This window comes from Bos mutus, chromosome 9 (assembly GCF_027580195.1).
Source record: "Bos mutus isolate GX-2022 chromosome 9, NWIPB_WYAK_1.1, whole genome shotgun sequence".
Classification (NCBI taxonomy): Eukaryota; Metazoa; Chordata; class Mammalia; order Artiodactyla; family Bovidae; genus Bos; species Bos mutus.
In genome coordinates this window covers 43,111,331-43,131,961 of record NC_091625.1, presented here as the reverse complement: position 1 = coordinate 43,131,961, position 20,631 = coordinate 43,111,331, and the positions used below count along the sequence as shown (strand labels likewise).

Genomic DNA, 20,631 nt, shown 5'->3' with positions numbered 1-20,631 from the left:
CTGGAAGGACTGATGCTAAAGCTGAAACTCAAATACTTTAGCCACCTGATGCAAAGAACTGACTCATTTGGAAAGACCCTGATGCTGGGAAAGATTGAAGGCACAAGGAGAAGGAAATGACAGAGGATGAGATGGTTGGATGGCATCACTGACTCGGTAGACATGAGTTTGAGCAAGTTCCGGAAGTTGGTGATGGACAGGGAAGCCTGGTGTGCTGCAGTCCATGTGTCACAAAGAGTTGGACATGACTGAGCGACTAAACTGAGCTGTACCTACCTGACCACTTTCTAATCAGTTCTCAGCTGCATCTTTCCAAAATAAACATTTAATCACATCACCCCATCCCACCCAACCTTCAGTGACTTTCCTTTTGGGTTCGTTTGTTAGGGCTACCATAACAAAACACCACAGGCTGCATGGCTTCAACAGTAGAAATTAATTTCCTCACAGTTCTGGAAATTTTACTGGCAGAGCTGATTTCTTCTCAGGCCTCTCCCCTTGACTTGTAGGTGCTAACTTCTCTGTCCACAGACCGTCTTCCCTCTGTGCATGTCTGTGTTCTAATCTCTTCTCATAAAGACACCAGTCATTGAATTAGGGCCCACCCATGTGACTTCATTTTACCTGAATTACCTCTTTTAGGGTCCTATCTCCAAATACAGTCACATTATGAGGTACTAGGCTTAGGATTTCAACATATAAAGGGAGGATGGACACCATTCAGCCTCGAACACCACTGCTCTTAGGTAAATCCAAGGTTGTGTCCATGGCCAGGCTGGAGATCTGTGGTTTGCTCCTCCCGATTCACTCTCTACTCAGCCTCACCCCGTCCACTCAGCCTAGAGGCTGACTTAATGGAACATGCTCTCTGGCTGCCAGGAGGGCCTGGCAAACCGAAGGGACCAGTAGGAGATCTGGAGGGTGGAAGGTGGGTAAGTTTGAGGCACCTTCCCCAGCCTTCCCTTCTGCCAGTCACCTCAGGATGACTGCATCACAGTACTGAAAAGCCACAGCTCCTGGCAGGCAGCCCTCTCCACACAGTGAATAGCTCAGTTCCAGTACCTGCTCCTTCAAGCTTTGGTCATTAAGGGCACCCTGCTAGCACCAGGGATAATGTCCATGCCTATCAACCTTTACTAAACTCTGTCCACATCTTTGAAAGTCATCTCATCGCTGAACTGTCCTCACATTACCCAACCTGATGTGTCATCTGCTTCCTGCCATGCCCCAATGTGCCACTTTGCAGTCCTTCATGGTCTGGCCCTTGCAAAACTCTGCACACTCATCTTACACTGTTCTCCCCCTCCCCCTCTCGGCTACTACCACTCTAGCCTCCTTTCAGTTCTGCAGACAGGCCCACCGATTTGAACTATTAACAAGGATATATCCCTGTTGTTTTAACACTATTTAGAATTCTCTAAAACCGTATGTAACATTTTTGCCTTAGGTCAGGTTCCCAGGGAGCAGATGCTGACAGGAGATCACCTGCAGAGGTGGTAGGGAGACGCCCTGTGAGTCACACCTATGAAGGGGAGGGAAGTGGTCCTGGGCATAAAGATCAGCTGGGCTGTGATGCATCAGAAACAAAGGCCCTACCAGATCCCAGCAAATTTGAAAAACTCAGCAGTGGCCACAGGACTGGAAAAGGTCAGTTTTCATTCCAATCCCAAAGAAAGGCAATGCCAAAGAATGCTCAAACTACCACACAACTGTACTCATCTCACACGCTAGTAAAGTAATGCTCAAAATTCTCCAAACCAGGCTTCAACAGCACATGAATCATGAACTTTGAGATATTCAAGCTGGATTTAGAAAAGGCAGAGGAACCAGAGATCAAATTGCCAACATCCGCTGGATCATCAAAAAAGCAAGAGAGTTCCAGAAAAATATGGACTTCTGCTTTTATTGACTATGCCAAAGCCTTTGATTGTGTGGACCACAACAAACTGGAAAATTCTTAAAGAGATGGGAATACCAGACCACTTGACCTGCCTCTTGAGAAATCTGTATGCAGATCAGGAAGCTAACAGTTTGAACTGGACATGGAACAACAGACTGATTCCAAATAGGAAAAGGAGTACATCAAGGCTGTATATTGTCAACTGCTTATTTAACTTATATGCAGAGTACATCATGTGAAATCCTGGGCTGGATGAAGCACAAGCTGGAATCAAGATTGCTGGGAGAAATACCAATAACCTCAGATATGAAGATAGTACCACCATTATGGCAGAGAGTGAAGAACTAAAGAGCCTCTTGATGAAAGTGAAAGAGGAGAGTGAAAAAGTTGGCTTAAAGCTCAACATTCAGAAAACTAAGACCATGGCATCTGGTCCCATCACTTCATGGCAAACAGATGGGGAATCAGTAGAAACAGTGACAGAGTTTATTTTCTTGGGCTCCAAAATATCTGTAGATGGTGACTGCAGCCATGAAATTAAAAGATGTTTGCTCCTGAAAGAAAAGCTATGACCAACCTAGACAACATATTAAAAAGCAGAGACATTACTTTGCCAACAAAAGTCTGTTTAGTCAAAGCTATGGTTTTTCCACTAGTCATGTATGGCTGTGAGAGTTGGACTATAAAGAAAGCTGAGTGCCAAAGAATTGATGCTTTTGAACTGTGGTGTTGGAGAAGACTCTTGAGAGTCCCTTGGACTACAAGGAGATCCAACTCGTCCATCCTAAAGGAAATCAGTCCTGAATATTCATCATAAGGACTGATGCTGAAGTTGAAACTTGAATACTTTGGCCACCTGATGCGAATAATGGACTCATCTGAAAAGACCCTGATGCTGGGAAAGATTGAAGGCAGGAAGAGAAACGGACAACAGAGGATGAGATGGTTGGATGTCATCACCAACTCAATGGACGTGAGTTTGAGTAAACTCCAGGAGTTGGCAATGGACAGGGAAACCTACAGTCCATGCGGTTGCAAAGAGTCAGACATGACTGAGCGACTGAACTGAACTGATCCCAGGAGCCGGAGCTGGGCTGGCATGCCAGAGCTGACTGAGATCGTGGCAAGGAGACTGGGCCTTTTGACCACCACAACCACAACCGCCAGATGTGAACTGCCCCAGAGGAGGGCAGAATCTTAGGAAGAGGCAACTTCTTTCAGCCAAGGGAGGTCTTGGGAAGGGATCGGTTGTGAGCTGTCAGCAGTCACACCCTCAGAAGTGGGGAAATGAGTTGCTGGGTCCTGAAGGGAGAATCCAGGTGACAGCCACAACATCTGCCAAAAAAATCCTACTCCTAAGAATTCACTAAAAGGAAACAGAGGGACTTCCCTTGTGGTCCAGTGGCTGAGACTCTATACTTCCAGTGCAGGGTGTGCAGGTTCAATTCCTGGTTGGGGAACTAGGATCACACATGCTTCAAGGAACAGCCAAAAAGTAAAATCAAAATTTATATTTAAAAAATGTCAAGTTATAACTTTAAAAAATGGAAATACCAATGAAGAGATTTGGAGGAAAAAACAAGGAAATAGAGCTTTCCAGCAACTGTGAAGCTGGAGTGATCCAAGTGAGGAAATCTCATTGTCCTCCCAGTCCTTCAACCCTCCTCCAAAGCCCCTCAATAAAATGGTTTGACCTTGTCCCCCTCAAAAAGGGAAAGAGATCAGATCAGATCAGTCACTTAGTCGTGTCCAACTCTTTGCAACCCCATGAATCGCAGCACGCCAGGCCTCCCTGTCCATCACCAACTCCCAGAGTTCACTCAGACTCACGTCCATTGAGTCAGTGATGCCATCCAGCCATCTCATCCTCTGTCGTCCCCTTCTCCTTCTGCCCCCAATCCCTCCCAGCATCAGAGTCTTTTCCAATGAGTCAACTCTTCGCATGACGTGGCCAAAGTACTGGAGTTTCAGCTTTAGCATCATTCCTTCCAAAGAAATCCCAGGGCTGATCTCCTTCAGAATGGACTGGCTGGATCTCCTTGCAGTCCAAGGGACTCTCAAGAGTCTTCTCCAACACCACAGTTCAAAAGCATCAATTCTTTGGCGCTCAGCTTTCTTCACAGTCCAACTCTCACATCTATACATGACCACTGGAAAAACCATAGCCCTGACTAGACGGACCTTTGTTGGCAAAGTAATGTCTCTGCTTTTGAATATGGTATTTAGGTTGGTCATAACTTTCCTTCCAAGGAGTAAGCGTCTTTTAATTTCATGGCTGCAGTCACCATCTGCAGTGATTTTGGAGCCCCCAAAAAAAAAGTCTGACACTGTTTCCACTGTTTCCCCATCTATTTCCCATGAAGTGATGGGACCAGATGCCACGATCTTCGTTTTCTGAATGTTGAGCTTTAAGCCTGATGTTCAAGCTGGTTTTAGAAAAGGCAGAGGAACCAGAGATCAAATTGCCAACATCCGCTGGATCATGGAAAAAGCAAGAGAGTTCCAGAAAAACATCTATTTCTGCTTTATTGACTATGCCAAAGCCTTTGACTGTGTGGATCACAATAAACTGTGGAAAATTCTGAAAGAGATGGCAATACCAGACCACCTGACCTGCCTCTTGAGAAATCTGTATGCAGGTCAGGAAGCAACAGTTAGAACTGGACATAGAACAACAGACTGGTTCCAAATAGGAAAAGGAGTACATCAAGGCTGTATATTGTCACCCTGTTTATTTAACTTATATGCAGAGTACATCATGAGAAACTCTGGACTGGAAGAAACACAAGCTGGAATCAAGATTGCCGGGAGAAATATTAATAACCTCAGATATGCAGATGACACCACCCTTATGGCAGAAAGTGAAGAGGAACTCAAAAGTCTCTTGATGAAAGTGAAAGAGGAGAGTGAAAAAGTTGGTTTAAAGCTCAACATTCAGAAAATGAACGTATACTGCTTACGTAATCAGAAAGAAGCAGTAAATTTGGAGACTGAAAAATATTATTATGGTTGCAATGGCAGAGAACACTAATTTTCTAATTGTTTTGCCTTGGAAATTTTTGCCTAACTGACATTTAGACATAAACCCTAAAAAGGAAATAGATTACCATGGCAGTGCTCTGTTTGAGAAGGGGTTAGAGGGGAGAGGGAAGTGGAGAGGAAAAGGTGGTGAGGCATAGTCTGCTCAGTTTTCTCCTTCATCATCTGCCCCCACCCCATGTGCCTCATGGGGGTCCCTTCACATCCTCAACAGAGGTGATGATGGTGCAGTGGCTAAGAAGAAGGAGCCACAGGACATGGCTTCAAATACCAGTTCACTATGGGGTAACCTTGGGCAAGCTATGGAATGTCTTTCTTCTTTTTTTTCTCTCAGAGCTCCTAAGATTATTTTATGTTTAATTTAAAAATATTTTATACTAATTTTAAAGGTTACTTTTCATTTTTAGTTGTTACTAACATTGGATATATTCCCCGTGTTGTACAACATATCCTTGAGCCCATCTCATACCTCCCATCCCCCACCCCTGTACTGCCCCTCCCCGCACTGGCAACCACTATCTTGTTCTCTGCATCTGGGGTCTGTTTATTTTTTGTTGCATTCACTAGTTTGTTGTCATTTTTAGCTTCCACATATAAGTGATACCACACAATATTTGTCCTAAGATTATTTAAGACAAAGTACTCGGACAAAGTGTTAGTCGCTCAGTAGTATCCAACTCTTTGCAACCCTACGGACTGTAGCCCACTAGGCTCCTTAGAAATATGTCAAGTATTAAATGGACAATTATATGTAAAAGCATTTAGGAGAGTTACTGATACATGCCATTTGCCATTATTTTCCGCTTAATTTATATAAAAAGCTCAATTATGGAACTTCTCTGGTGGTCCAGTGGCTAAGACTCCCAGTTCCCAAAGGAGGAGGCCCAGGTTCAATCCCCTCGGAGAACGAGATCCCCCACTTGCCACAACTAAAGAACCCTCATGCCACAAGGAAAATTGAAGATCCCCCATGCCACAACTAAGACCCAGTGCAGCCAAATAAATAGTTTTTTTTTTTAAAAAAAAAAGCTCAATTACAAAAAAGAATATTCATGCAGCATGTTGGCCATATATTCCTCTAAATATTCTGGGTTTTTTCCCTATAAATAGTCAACTAGAGAGGCACAGATTTGGTTAAAACTATTTTGGCTGCTGAAAAAAATATGTCTGCTAAATTATGCTTTGCTGTGTCACTTGTCTGGATGAAAATGATTAGAAATAGACATCCATTAGAAACTCGCTGTTGCCACTGCTGCAGGAATGGTGTCAATGACATTGACCGTATTCACCCAGAGGCCTCCTCCTACAGATCCACACTAGAAGCTTTCCCCAGAACACAGTACTTAAGGTTTACTCACATATTTTAAATGCACAGGCAATTAAGCTTCTGTTTCTAATCATGGCTCTTTTCTTCCAGTGACTACAGGAGCTACTCATGACCTTACGACAAGCGTTCTCAAATCCTATCCATGAATTCACGGTTTCCTTCTACCCTTATTTATCCTCTACCTGAAATTCCTCATCTATTTGTAACCTGGTGTATAATGCATGTTTCTGTAAGTGGACTCAAGAAATTTTTTAATTGGAATAAAACATAGAATTAATAAGTAATAAGTAAACACAAAACCAAATGCATACTGATAAACATAGTGTCAATGAGGAGGCTAATAAGGGAAACTGTTTCCTCACTGCGTTCACACCCAAGCCTCAACAAAGGTTGTGTCACTGGTCACATTTCACAAGCCCAAACAGTTCAAAGTTGTTGAAATCTCATTTAAATTGAACAGCAACTACCAATTAGACTATGCTAATCTATCATTAAGAGAACCCTTTTCCAAGTCTTCAGAAAATGCAGTAGAATGCAAAATGACAACCGAATAACGGAACAAATGAGTATGATGAACGCCCAGTATCTCAAGTAATAACAATGAATTTGCATTAATTTTTGTAGACTCAGCATGGAGTACTGAACCAATTTTTTCATGGATGTGAGAACAGGCTCCCAAAAGCTTGGGGGTTGGGGGAGGCGGGGATCTGAATCACAGAATTTAAGTTGGATGAAATCTTTATATTTTTCAACTAGAAAATATCTCCAAAAAGCCCAATCCTCTTAAAGCCCAGAGAGGCTTCCAGAGCCCATGGAGCAAGTTTTCAGAACCAGGACTGGCACCTGTATCTACTTATGATGCTGGCTGAAGCGCTAGAACCAGAGGACTCTAGCATGAGTCTCTGTGTCCTTTCTGAGTTGGGTAGAAATCCAAACAATGGACTAAAGTGACCTTACCTGCCTCCAAGCACAGCTAACCCTGCTGTGAGCATCTTTGGTAGTCACAGGGATCTGAAGCCAGGAGCCAGGTCTGTGTCTGACTCCCCAGCCACTGCCAACCAAATGATCTAAAAGAGCAGAGCTGCCCGAAGCTGCTCTCAGGCCCGTGCTTCACAATTTGGCTGCACTTTAGAATCACCTGGGGAGCTTTTTAAAACTACGATGACTAACCTCCACCCAGACCAATTAAATCAGAACCCTCTAAGTAGGCAAAGGTGACAGGCATCACCTTTTTAAAAAGCTTCCCAAGTGATTCTAATATGTAGTCAGAGTTGAGAACCATTGTTGCAGATAAGCAGGTTGCCTATCTGATGAAAGCTGAGCAGCCACTAGGGACCAGCCTATTTAGAAATAGCCCTAACTACCTTCTTGTGCTTCCCCCCAAGACCTAATATAGTATCAGAGGATTTCCTTCCCCTCCCCCAATTACACCACTGCTAAGATACCACTGCTGGCTGTTTTACTAACTCAGTATTAACTAAGCACCTACTCTCAGTCACACATCAGGAATCCAGAAATGAAACGTGGCAAAGTTCCTGCCTTCAAGGGGCATAGACAAGCCAATGCAATGTCCACACATTTGTAAGAAAGAATGCTGGCCAGTGTTTATTGAGTACTAGCAATGTTCCAGATTCTAAAACTTTATTGATAGGTACCTTTATTATCAAGCTCATTACAGACAGGACTCCTGGGCCACAGAGAATTTATGTCCATGCCTGGGCTCCTTTCCCTAGTCACAGCTGGGCTAGAAGTCAAACTGAGGCAGCCTGGCTCTAGCACCCACACCTTTAATCGCTATACTCAGTTGGATGCATGGAGGTATTCAAAGCCATGGAGGCATAAAAAGACATTGTTGATTCAGAGAACAGTGGGCAATGCAGTGTGACTGAAAATGGGGCTGAAAAGGGGCTGGGACCAGGCTATGGAAAAGCCTTAAGGTCTGTGAATGGAGGTTTCTATTCTATCTTCTATCAGCCAAGTGTAGCCAAACTTTTTAAGTTAGGAGCAAAATGATCACATCTATATTTCAGAGAAGCGCCACAGGGTGGAAAGACTAAGGGCAGAAAGGCACGGCTTTGACAGAGGATGCAAGTCAGAAGAAAGCAGCAGAGTGCGGAGAGAGGCAAGATGCTCAGACATTTCTGATTCAGAAGTGACAGGGTTTTGTGGCTGATTGGAGACTGGGAGAGAAGAGGAAGGAAGCTCCTGGGTTTGTGATGAGAGTGACTTGGCAGGTAGGTGCTCTGAATAGAGAAGCAGCGGGTCTGTGGAGGGGAAGTAATGAGTTCAGTTTTGGACATGTTCAGTTCAGTTCAGTTCAGTCACTCAGTCGTGTCCGACTCTTTGCGACCCCATGAATCGCAGCACGCCAGGCCTCCCTGTCCATCACCAACTCCCAGAGTTCACTCAGACTCACATCCATCGAGTCAGTGATGCCATCCAGCCATCTCATCCTCTGTCGTCCCCTTCTCCTTCTGCCCCCAATCCCTCCCAGCATCAGAGTCTTTTCCAATGAGTCAACTCTTCGCATGACGTGGCCAAAGTACTGGAGTTTCAGCTTTAGCATCATTCCTTCCAAAGAAATCCCAGGGCTGATCTCCTTCAGAATGGACTGGTTGGATCTCCTTGCAGTCCAAGGGACTCTCAAGAGTCTTCTCCAACACCACAGTTCAAAAGCATCAATTCTTTGGCGCTCAGCTTTCTTCACAGTCCAACTCTCACATCTATACATGACCACAGGAAAAAACATAGCCTTGACTAAATGAATTTTTATTGGCAAAGTAATGTTTCTGCTTTTGAATATGCTATCTAGGTTGGTCATAACTTTCCTTCCAAGGAGTAAGCGTCTTTTAATTTCATGGCTGCAGTCACCATCTGCAGTGATTTTGGAGCCCCCAAAAATAGTCTGACACTGTTTCCACTGTTTCCCCATCTATTTCCCATGAAGTGAGGGGACCGGATGCCATGATCTTCGTTTGCTGAATGTTGAGCTTTAAGCCAACTTTTTCACTCTCCACTTTCACTTTCATCAAGAAGATTTTTAGTTCCTCTTCACTTTCTGCCATAAGGGTGGTGTCATCTGCACATCTGAGGTTGTTGATATTTCTCCCGGCAATCTTGATTCCAGCTTGTGTTTCTTCCAGTCCAGAGTTTCTCATGATGTACTCTGCATATAAGTTAAATAAGCAGGGTGACAATATACAGCTTTGACGTACTCCTTTTCCTATTTGGAACCAGTCTGTTGTTCCATATCCAGTTCTAACTGTTGCTTCCTGACCTGCATACAAATTTCTCAAGAGGCAGATCAGGTGGTCTGGTATTCCCATCTCTTTCAGAATTTTCCACAGTTTATTGTGATCCACACAGTCAAAGGCTTTGGCATAGTCAATAAAGCAGAAATAGATGTTTTTCTGGAACTCTCTTGCTTTTTCCATGATCCAGCGGATGTTGGCAATTTGATCTCTGGTTCCTCTGCCTTTTCTAAAACCAGCTTGAACTCTCTTGCTTTTTCCATGATCCAGCGGATGTTGGCAATTTGATCTCTGGTTCCTCTGCCTTTTCTAAAACCAGCTTGAACATCAGGAAGTTCACGGTTCACATATTGCTGAAGCCTTCGAGAATTTTGAGCATTACTTTACTAGCGTGTGAGATGAGTGCAATTGTGTGGTAGTTTGAGCATTCTTTGGCATTGCCTTTCTTTGGGATTGGAATGAAAACTGACCTTTTCCAGTCCTGTGGCCACTGCTGAGTTTTCCAAATTTGCTGGCATATTGAGTGCAGCACTTTCACAGCATCATCTTTCAGGATTTGAAATAGCTCAACTGGAATTCCATCATCTCCACTAGCTTTGTTCATAGTGATGCTTTCTAAGGCCCACTTGACTTTACATTCCAGGATGTCTGGCTCTAGGTCAGTGATCACACCATCGTGATTATCTGGGTTGTGAAGATATTTTTTGTGCAGTTCTGTGTATTCTTGCCATCTCTTCTTAATATCTTCTGCTTCTATTAGATCCAAATATCTTCTGCTTCTGTTAGATCCATATCACTTCTGTCCTTTATCGAGCCCATCTTTGCATGGAATGTTCCTTTGGTACCTCTGATTTTCTTGAAGAGATCCCTAGTCTTTCCCATTCTGTTGTTTTCCTCTATTTCTTTGCATTGATCGCTGAAGAAGGCTTTCTTATCTCTTCTTGCTATTCTTTGGAACTCTGCATTCAGATGCTTATATCTTTCCTTTTCTCCTTTGCTTTTTGCTTCTCTTCTTTTCACAGCTATTTGTAAGGCCTCCCCAGACAGCCATTTTGCTTTTTTGCATTTCTTTTTCTTGGGGATGGTCTTGATCCCTGTCTCCTGTACAATGTCACGAACCTCATTCCATAGTTCATCAGGCACTCTATCTATCAAATCTAGGCCCTTAAATCTATTTCTCACTTCCACTGTATAATCATAAGGGATTTGATTTAGGTCATACCTGAATGGTCTAGTGGTTTTCCCTACTTTCTTCAATTTAAGTCTGAATTTGGCAATAAGGAGTTCATGGTCTGAGCCACAGTCAGCTCCTGGTCTCGTTTTGGCTGACTGTATAGAGCTTCTCCATCTTTGGCTGCAAAGAATATAATCAATCTGATTTCGGTGCTGACCATCTGGTGATGTCCATGTATAGAGTCTTCTCTTGTGTTGTTGGAAGAGGGTGTTTGTTATGACCAGTGCATTTTCTTGGCAAAACTCTATTAGTCTTTGCCCTGCTTCATTCTGTATCCGCAAACCTTAACATTTGCCAATTGCTAACAGGCATAACAGTTAAACCTTTGGGCTCACAAAGAGATTTCTTTGCAAAATCATAAATATGGAAACTTCCTAAAGTTTCTTAGAAATGCATATGATTTTAAATTTAGATGTAATTTGAAGAGAAACTGACAAGTAAATCATGATGATGATTGTGTTGTTTCAAAAAGTGCCATCCTAATAAAGTTAGAAAAAATACTCTCTTTATACTAAGGAAAGAATCCAAAAATAATCAAGCTAACCCCAAATAAGGTCTATGAGGAACGAAAAACACATACTTTTCAGCTACCTAAATATTTGAGCTCTATTTTAAGGACGGTGGCATTGGGTGTGTGTGTTTAGAATATGTTTAGTTCTAAACAGATTTTTCTCATCTTAACCCTATGGCATAGCAACTATCTACCTTTCCCTAAATTATCTGCTTTTATCTGCTAAGGCTCAACTTAGTTCGAGAGACACCCATACAATGGCTACTCATTACTCAATTTAGCCATAAATTATATGACTAGTATTTCAGCATGAATATTTAGAGTATAACCCCAAAATAGAAATTTGGGTATTTTTCTAATAAAACAGTTCATGTTTGTTTAAAGCTATTTTCAAAGAACAGTTGAAAAACTAGTTATATTTCGTCCTCCATGAGTATTGATGATTACTTCTTAAAAAACTAAACTCAGCTTTTTCATTGCTTTTCTATAAATTTATGTTAGACCCAGGGTTGGTATCAATAGTCTGTTTCAAGATTTCAGAGCAAAGCTCTGCCATCCTCGGCAGGCAGAAACCCTTCCTGAAGAAGCAGGATTGGGCTTGTTGCTGGGCTTTAGTAAAGACTGAATGCTTGAGGGGATTGAAGGGCTTCTCTCATGGCTCAGTGGCTAAGACTCTGAACTCGCAAGGCAAGGGGCCTGAGTGTGATCCCTGGTCAGGGAACTAGATCTCACCTGCTGCAACTAAGAGTTCAAACGCCACAGCTAAAAGACCCCGTATGCCACAACGAAGACAAAAGATGCCGTGTGCCACAACTAAGACCCAGGGCAGCCAGATAAACAAATACATATAAATATTTTTTAAAAAAAGACTGAATGCGTAACCACAGACCACCATGCAGCCTGAGCTATCCGTGATGACCTGGGTATGGTCTAATCATCAACTCATAAAACTGGCTGTGCACAATAGCACCCCATTGTCAAATAAAGGTGGCATGGAGGATGTTGAGCTTCAGGAGGCCCTAAATATACATACAGTAAGTCACCTACATAGAAATGAGTTCTGTTCTGACAGTACGTTCGTAAGTCCAATTTGTTTGTAAGTCCAACAAAATTATCCAAGGTACTCAATGAACACAATTGGCTATGTAGTACTGTATTGTCATAGGTCTATATTTTTCACACAATACATAAAAAAAAATACAAAAAAAATAAAGAAAACATTTTTAATCTTACAGTACAGTGCCTTGAAAAGCACAGTACAACAGCTGGCATACAGGGGCTGGCATTGAGTCAATAAGCAAGAGGAGTTACTGGCTGGAAGAGGGAGAGGAAGTGGGAGATGGTAGAGCCAAAGGATTGTTAGCAATAGGAGATGGAGGGCAAGCTGTAATTTCAATCATGCCTGATGCTGATGGCACAGGTTCCGTTTCCTTCTATTTAACTGCTTGAAAAAATAGGATCCAGCGATGTCCAGGTGTAGTTCCTTTTTTCTCATCACAGACGACACGGCAGCACTGGATTGCACTCTAAATGGCTGCTGAGACCTTCGTGTACCATTCCAAGTTCGGGTCCTGTGCCTCAGAACCAACAGTGGCTCCTCCAATAAAGACAATTCCCTGCCATTTCCTGCATCGTGAATGTCTTCAGTTATCCAGTTACTTCTTTCTTTCATATTTCTTTGTCCTTTCTCTGGGCTTCCAATTCCATCAGTTCTTCATTAGTAAGCTTCATGTTTGCATCTTCAAAAGTTCACATGTAGGGGACTTAATATACTAGTAAGTTACAGGAGAAAGTGGTCCAAATGCCCCTGGGCTGTAATTTTGCTGCATTACCATCTCTCTCCTAGTCTGTACCTATGTCTTTGTGAGGAGTTAATGATTACCAGCTGACTGAGGAAGAGAAAACTTGGACCTGGTTTACAGAAGGTGCTGTACAATAAGCAGGCGACACCTCAAAGTGGACAGCTCCAGCTGTACAACCCCTTTCTGGGACACCCATCAAGGACAGTGGTAAAGGGAAATACCTCCAGTGGGCAGAATTAAAAGCAGTGCACCTGGTTGTTCATTTTGCTTCAAAGTAGAAGTGGCCAGAGGTGTAAATCTATACTAACTCGTGGTCTGTGGCCAACAGTTTGGCTGGATGGACTTGGAAACAATATGATTGGAAAACTGGTGACAAGGCAAGCTGAGAAAGATATGTGGATAGACCTCTCCAAATGGGAATCTGAAGATATTAGTGTCCCATGTGAATGCTCACTAAAAGGTAACCACAGCAAGGAGGGGTTTTAATAATCAGGTGGATAAGATGGGTGTGGATGCAGACCCCTGACCGTTCTGGTTATCAGTCGGCTCATGAACAAAGTGGCCACAATGGCAGGACAGAGATTATGCATGGTCCCAGCAACGTTGGCATATGTGAAGACTGATCTGGTCACAGCCACTGCTGAGTGCTCAATCTGCTACATCAGAAACCAACACCAAGTTCCTTATATGCTCCATTGCTTGAGGTGACCAGCCAGGTGGAATATTGACTACATGGGACCACATCATCTAGAAGGGTAGCATTTTATTCTTAAAGAAATAAACAGTTATTCTGAATATGGATTTGCCTTCCCCGCATACAATGCGTCTACCAAAACTACTATCCTTGGACTCACAGAAAATCCTATCAACCATCATGGAGACCCACGTAACATTTCTTCTGATCAAGGAACTTACTACCAAATTGCAGCCTTTCTCTGGCTAGAGCTAAAAGTCCAGGGCTTCCCAGGTGGTGCTAGTGGTAAAGAATCCACCTGCCAATGCAGAAGACACAAGAGTCATAGATTCAATCCCTGGTTCGAGAAGATCTCATGAAATAAGAAATGGCAACCCACTTCAGTATTCTTGCCTGGAAGATCCCATGGACAGACAACAGCCTGGCAGGCTACAGTCCACAGGGCTGCAAAGAGTTGGACATGATTAAGCAACTAAGCAGCGGAAGTCCAGGACTACACTTTAATAAGAGTCAAAAGAGTTCAGGAGTACTAAAGGAGCAGATGGAAATGTGGCCTCCTGTACAGATATGAAAATAGTGCCAGTGATTAAGCAGACTAAAGGATTTAGCTTGTGTTGTTCCCCCCACCATGATTTCCCTCCAGATCCTCCATGCTGCTGCTGCTGCTAAGTCGCTTCAGTCGTGTCCAACTCTGTGCGACCCATAGACGGCAGCCCACCAGGCTCCCCCGTCCCTGGGATTCTCCAGGCAAGAACACTGGAGTGGGTTGCCATCTCCTTCTCCAATGCATGAAAGTGAAAAGTGAAAGGGAAGTCGCTCAGTCGTGTCCGACTCTTAGCGACCCCATAGACTGCAGCCTACCAGGCTCCTCCATCCATGGGATTTTCCAGGCAAGAGTGCTGGAGTGGGGTGCCATTGCCTTCTCCTCCATACCTCAGCTTAAATGTCCAAGACCATCCATACTCAGTCACAGCTCATGACTTGCCACTCTGGCCTGTTTTCCTCACAGCACTACTTGCCAGTGTACTGCCTATTTGTCATTATGCATACTCTTTTTCTCAATTATAGTAAAAAGCCTTGTCGAGCAAGTTCAGCATTCAATCAAAACTTCAGTATCCTGACACATAGCTGGCATTCAATAGTTGCTGAGTAAGGGATGCCCACTTAAAGCCTGAAAGATGTCATTTTTCAGATGAATCCTTTAATCAAGACATGTTGCTAGTTGCCAATGCAAAACAGCTTAAAATGTTCTGTTTAATAGGAAAATATTGAGGTATGTCCCTAGTGGTTTAAATACTCATACAACCATGATAAACTCACAAAGTATTCCAGGCGTTGGGAAAAACTTATAATTCAATGGATTGCTCTTTCAGCCATCTCTTTTTATTTACAGTTTGTGTTTAATGCAAATCAATTTCATAACATGAAAAGTTACTATGAATCAAAGCATAAATACACAAACACAATATACAATCCAAAACAGATATACAGCATTCAGGTGTGAAACAAAAGGGAATGTTCATTCACACACACAGTAGCTTGAGATCTGTTGGATATGTTTATTCCAGTGTTGGTTTCTAAAGATGGAAAAAAAAATGACTTTGGTTTTCAAAACTACTGTGGCCATATTAGATTCTGGAATATCTAAGCATCAGTGTGTGACCATGTGAACAAAAGACTTTAGGGAGTATCTATTTTTAAAAAGGTTACTGTGCATCAAGGCAGTTGTGAGAAGATTTATTTTCCAAAATCAAGCCCATTTTAGGCTTAGGACCAGGTTCTAACTACCTAAAAATATCAAATGATAACAAAAAGTGTTCCAAATGTGGCTACTCTGATTCAGTTTAAAAAGAAGTATTTACAGAAAAGAGTATAAAAGTTTTTCTAAATTCAATGTAAGCAAGCTTCCAGTATTGACTTCACAAATATTTGATTTAGTTTGGCTCCTTCACATATTAGCCTTTTTCATTTCAAAATTTGTCAATTTTACCTTCAAAACAGATCATTTTTTTAAACTGTAAAAGTTATTCAATGTATGCAGAAATAAAAAATATTTTGAAATTCATTGACAGCAATGTACTTCTATTCTTTGTTATCTGTTTAAATGAATCTAGTGTTCTTTTTGAATAGGAATAGTATGTAAGCAAAATGTATTCATTATGCTTGAATTTGGGGTAGATTAATCTATCTTTGCCCTGGCACTATATAAAAAGTCAAATGCAATGTCAGCCCAAAGCCCCAGAGGAAAAGTTCAGTTCCCAAGAGAACAGTTGATAGCTTAACATAAAATTTTAATCTATCGTATGTCAGCATTAAATTAGTACTGCTGAAACAACACTTTGAGAATTTACAGTAACTCCTGGAAGTTTCTGCTAATGTACATACAAATAGAATCATAGAAGCTTTCTGTTTTACCTAATTGTTTTATGGCCGTATAAATTTAACAAACCAAATGCAAACTGAATCTGTTCCACAGCCCATTCTTTATCTCTAAGTAAGATAAAATCTATTCTCATTTTCAAGGTAGAGCTTTATGTGTCCATACTTCTTAAGCCACATTTAAGGAAATCATCTCAACTAATTTTGGACGTTGTCTCTCTTCATCTTGTACAGGTAACTCCAGCAGATTTAATATTGGCATTCATCATCTAGTCAGACCCTTCACATGCTCTTCAAACAAATTTGGGATCCTCAATAATTTCTGTCAATTAAATAAGGTGTGGAATTAGCAGATTTATTCAATGAAGACTTCTTTTTCTCTCTTTTTTTTTCCTTTGTCACACAGGATGTATAGATGCCATTTGAACTGGATTTAGAAGATGGTGGAGTACAGATGTTTCTTCGCCTGAGTCTCTTAACAGTAGAGATGTAGAAGGGAGACCGAGATCACAAAGAGACTGGCTGTTGACTGCAGAGTACCATCGCTTGCCTTGGTGGTGGCATTGGCTGGATGAGGGGCAGGTGAGGTAGTCTGGGAGGAGTTACTTGGTGTTACAACAGTTGTTTGATTTGAGTAAGTCTAAAATATATAAAAAGTTACACTGATCAATTTCCACATTACATTGTCTCTCCACATGCATTTTATATGCCATTAAGATAGATGATACAGTCTCAGGTTGGTTTTTTTTTCCCATTATTCCCTTACCCACATCATTTCATTCTGAATTTCTTAGTCCCACCAAGATCCTTTAGTTTCAAAAACAACTACCTAGTGATGATTAATGACTGCAAGTAACAATAACCAAAAACAAGCAAACAAAAATGTTCTTCAATAACTATGTAACTCCCAAGTGTATGACTTGACCCTTAATTCTTTATAAAGTAATAAGGAACCAAGGTAACTAACCCACTTTCTGTGATTATACTGACTTACTGGTGTTACAAATAGGCTTCTTCTACTTTCTCAAGAAGGGGGAGATTTTAAAGTTGCACTAATAATTTGGATTTTAAAATACAGTAATTTGAGACATATGTTAGGAGAATTGAGTCTCTGTCTTCCTGAATTCGCTGGATAACTTTCACCTACCTGTTTAATACAACCTTGCATTAAAATTAAGGGGCCCTGGATATCTTATCTGCTCCTTTGAAGTCTGGAAACAGTATACAGCCCTTCTCAAAAATGGCCACAATATTTGTTTTAAGTTGAAAAATATAATGAGCCTCTGCCTTAAGGCAAAATGATTTCACCTAAAGCATCAGAAAGTCGGAATGACTTCACAACAGACAAGACGGTTTGATGTTGGTTTCACGAGCAGCAGCCCTCCTGCCTGGTCACTAAGCCCAGCACTGTGGCCAAGGACCAAGGTCCCCCAGAACCCCAGTGCCTAAGTGGCATCATTCACCACACTGTTTTTCAAGTCATAAAATGCACAGTCCAGCAGGGCACATGGTAATCTCTTCTTTGTCAGGGAACAAAGGCAGATGGGAGATTTCAGCTCTCACTGCAAGAGAGGGTTTTAAAGGGCTTCTGATTACAGCTGGAACAAGAACCTGGCACCAAGCAGGTCTGGGCCACATGTATGTTTGGCTACCAATCAATTCAAAGATAAAACCATTTTATCCTTTGTTGTAAATCCATAGAAAACCCAGCTTCTTTTGTTGTAAAACCCATAAGGACATTCAGCAAACATCGACTAAAAATTTTATAAAGCCTATCTAAAATAGACTAATTTTAAAAATCTCAATGAAATCAAATATATTTATTTGGCACCTACCCAACAGAGTGTGCTACCAAGAAGAAAAGCACTCCTAGTAAAAGGAAAGCATTAATAATATGAGGAACAATTTAAAACAGGGCTCCTTATTTGGGGGCAGGACCTGATTTGGGATCCCTGAAGGTAATCTGTTCTTATCCAACAAAGCCTTGGTGCATCAGGTGAATTAAAAAAAAAACAAACCAGAGCCCAGTGCATCCATAGGAGAATCAAAGGGTCCTCCACACCAATGAAAAAAACTAATGTTAATATATGAAATTGACAGTAAACATAAATTTCCCTACTAAGCTATCAAAGATTTATTTGCTTAACCTCAAACCTCTGAAATTTAGGGGTGTGGGACGGAATCTGGCTGGGAAAGGAGATGGGGCGGGGTGGGAGAGACCAGCGTTTCCAGTGGCCACGCCCCTCCCCCACCGAGGAATAGAGAAAGGCTCGGGAGAGCAGCCGACCCGCAAAACAATAGGGTACAGTTACCCGGTCCGCGGAGCGGAAGACGAGGAGCGCACCTCTCTCAGGCTGCGCTCCCAGGTGAGCCCGGCGGCTGGATGTCTGGGGACCTGGCGCACCCAACTTTTTCGGAAGAAGTGCTAAGGAGACCCTCCTCAGAAAGCCCCAACGGAAGGCGATGGAGACCCAACCGCTCGGGCACCCCTACCTACCCTCCAAGTCCAAGCTACCGGAGACAAATGCCCCTTCTTGCCCTCCCAGCGCCCCCCAACTTCGGTCTCAGGCTCAGCCGCCGCTGGCCTCCCTCGCGGCCGCTGCGCACCCACCCGCCGGACACCGTGGGCAAGATGTGTTCCCGGGACAGAGGATCTGAGGAGGCCGCGGGGACAGGGACAAAGCCTGGCGGGGAATCGGGACACAAATGTCCCATCCGCCGCCTGTCCAGAGATAGCCAATCTGGCTAACAGAGGGTTCCGTTGGTGACTTGTAAGGTCGTCCCCAGGATAGCACAGGGTCAGGAGAGGGTCCCCCCTCCCCCGACTTCAGCCCCGAAACACGCGGGACTGGGGTGGCTTAACAGGGTCAGTAACTGGGGCTTGCTAGGGATCCACGAACTAGCTCTGAGTGGAGGATGGGCGAGAGCTGCGCCCCCCCGAAGGGGATCTTCCTCTCTCTTTGTGTGATGCGCTAGGGGACGCGAAGACACTCGTACAGGGAAGCGGGGCGCTCGTGGGATCCAGGGACGACCTCCCCAAAGGGTCTGAGGTCTCTGGGTGCTCCAGGGGTAGGGAGAGCGCCTTCTTTCCCGCTCTGCATGAAAGCGGGCAGTGGGCGACAGGCAGCCTGTGAAGGGCTATGCGAAACCTGGGGTGGGGCAAGGTCCTCCTAGCCCACGCGTGTAGGTGCTTTGTTCTCGGGGCTGCCTAAAGGGTGGGGACAGCCTGCTAGGAAGTGGAAAGTGGGCTCCAAATTGCCGCCCCCTCTCCCCCCAGATCAGATTGTACTAGATTCTCTCTCCTAGTTCGGGTCCACAACCGAAGGTGGGGGCGCAGACCGGTTCCCTGGGGGCGGTCCCACCCGCCTCGGGCGCGGCCCCTGAGCCCCCTCGCCGGGCGCCAGGACCTCACCTGCGTAGGTAAGAGCAGCGCCAGAAGCAGCAGCCCCAGTCCGAGCCTGGCTACGATCGCTCTCCCCATGTCCGCTCCGTCGGTGCGCAGCGCGTCTCGCTGGATTGCAGGGTGCCGAAGGATCGCTGGCGGGGTGCAGGCAAGGTGGGGAGCGCGGCCGGCGGGCGGGACTTTATATACCGGGCCAGCCACAATAGCCGTGACGTGGCGCCGCCCGCCCACCCGCGCTCCCCTCCTCCACCGCCGCCCCCCGCGCGCGCCCGCCGGCCGCCTCCCCTCCTCCCTGCCTCCCGGCCCCGGCCGGGTTCGCGGCGCCCTCTCCTTCCGCCGGCCCGGAGACCCCGGGGCGGCAGGTGGGCGGCCGGCGCCGCCGGCTCCCGGAGGGATGCTTTATGTTTTCCCCCGGCGGGCAGTGTGCAGGCTGGCGCAGGGCGCCCAGTGACTCCCACACAGGACCCGGGGCGAACTCGTGAGCCGCACACTCCGCTCCCAGGCCCGGGCCCAAGTTTCCTTTGTTTCCCCCGACCTGCCATCTTATCCCCCCAAAAGAAAAGTCTTCAGCCTCCCGCGCAACGCGCAGCCTCCAGTCCTGGCTCTAGCTGCTGCGCGGACCCCGACTTGGGTTTTCTCAAATCTCCGCCCCATAGGAAAGGGGAGTTTTCGGGCTTTGCGGTGTCCCGGACCTGGCAAGGGGCACCGGGCGCCGGCAGGCGCGCTCCCTTCTCAGGCTGGTCGGTCGGGCTCAAAGGCGGCGCCCGCGCTCGGAGCACCGCGTGTGCTCTGCCCCTCGCCGGTCGCGCCTTCCCCTTCCCCCCGCCACTCGCTTTGTTTTTGGAGCTCCTCGTGCTCGCCGGTCTGTGAGGGTTCCCTGGGGCATCCCACGTCCGCATCCTCCCGAGAGGTGGGGAGCCGCCCACCGGGCGCAGACTGGCTGCCCTGACACTGGCGACAACTGAGTTTTGGTTCTCGGCGCTCCACCCTGCCGCCGCTGGCGGACAGGGGCGAAGAGACCGTGACCTGCCCTGACGGATGGTCCCCCTCCCCAGCCCTAAAGGCCCCTTCAGCCCTCCCCACGTGGCTTT

The 20,631-nt window shown here is 44.7% G+C and overlaps 1 long non-coding RNA gene across 1 annotated transcript; it reads right to left on the bottom strand.

Moving 5' to 3' along the window:
* Positions 1 to 15,119: 15,119 nt before the first annotated feature.
* LOC138989164 (uncharacterized) lies at positions 15,120 to 20,387 on the bottom strand. The gene is made up of 2 exons (XR_011465376.1): positions 19,550 to 20,387; positions 15,120 to 16,777 (listed from the first exon to the last, which is right to left on the bottom strand). It is a non-coding gene; the product is annotated as an uncharacterized lncRNA (long non-coding RNA).
* Between the last annotated feature and the right edge of the window lie 244 nt (positions 20,388 to 20,631).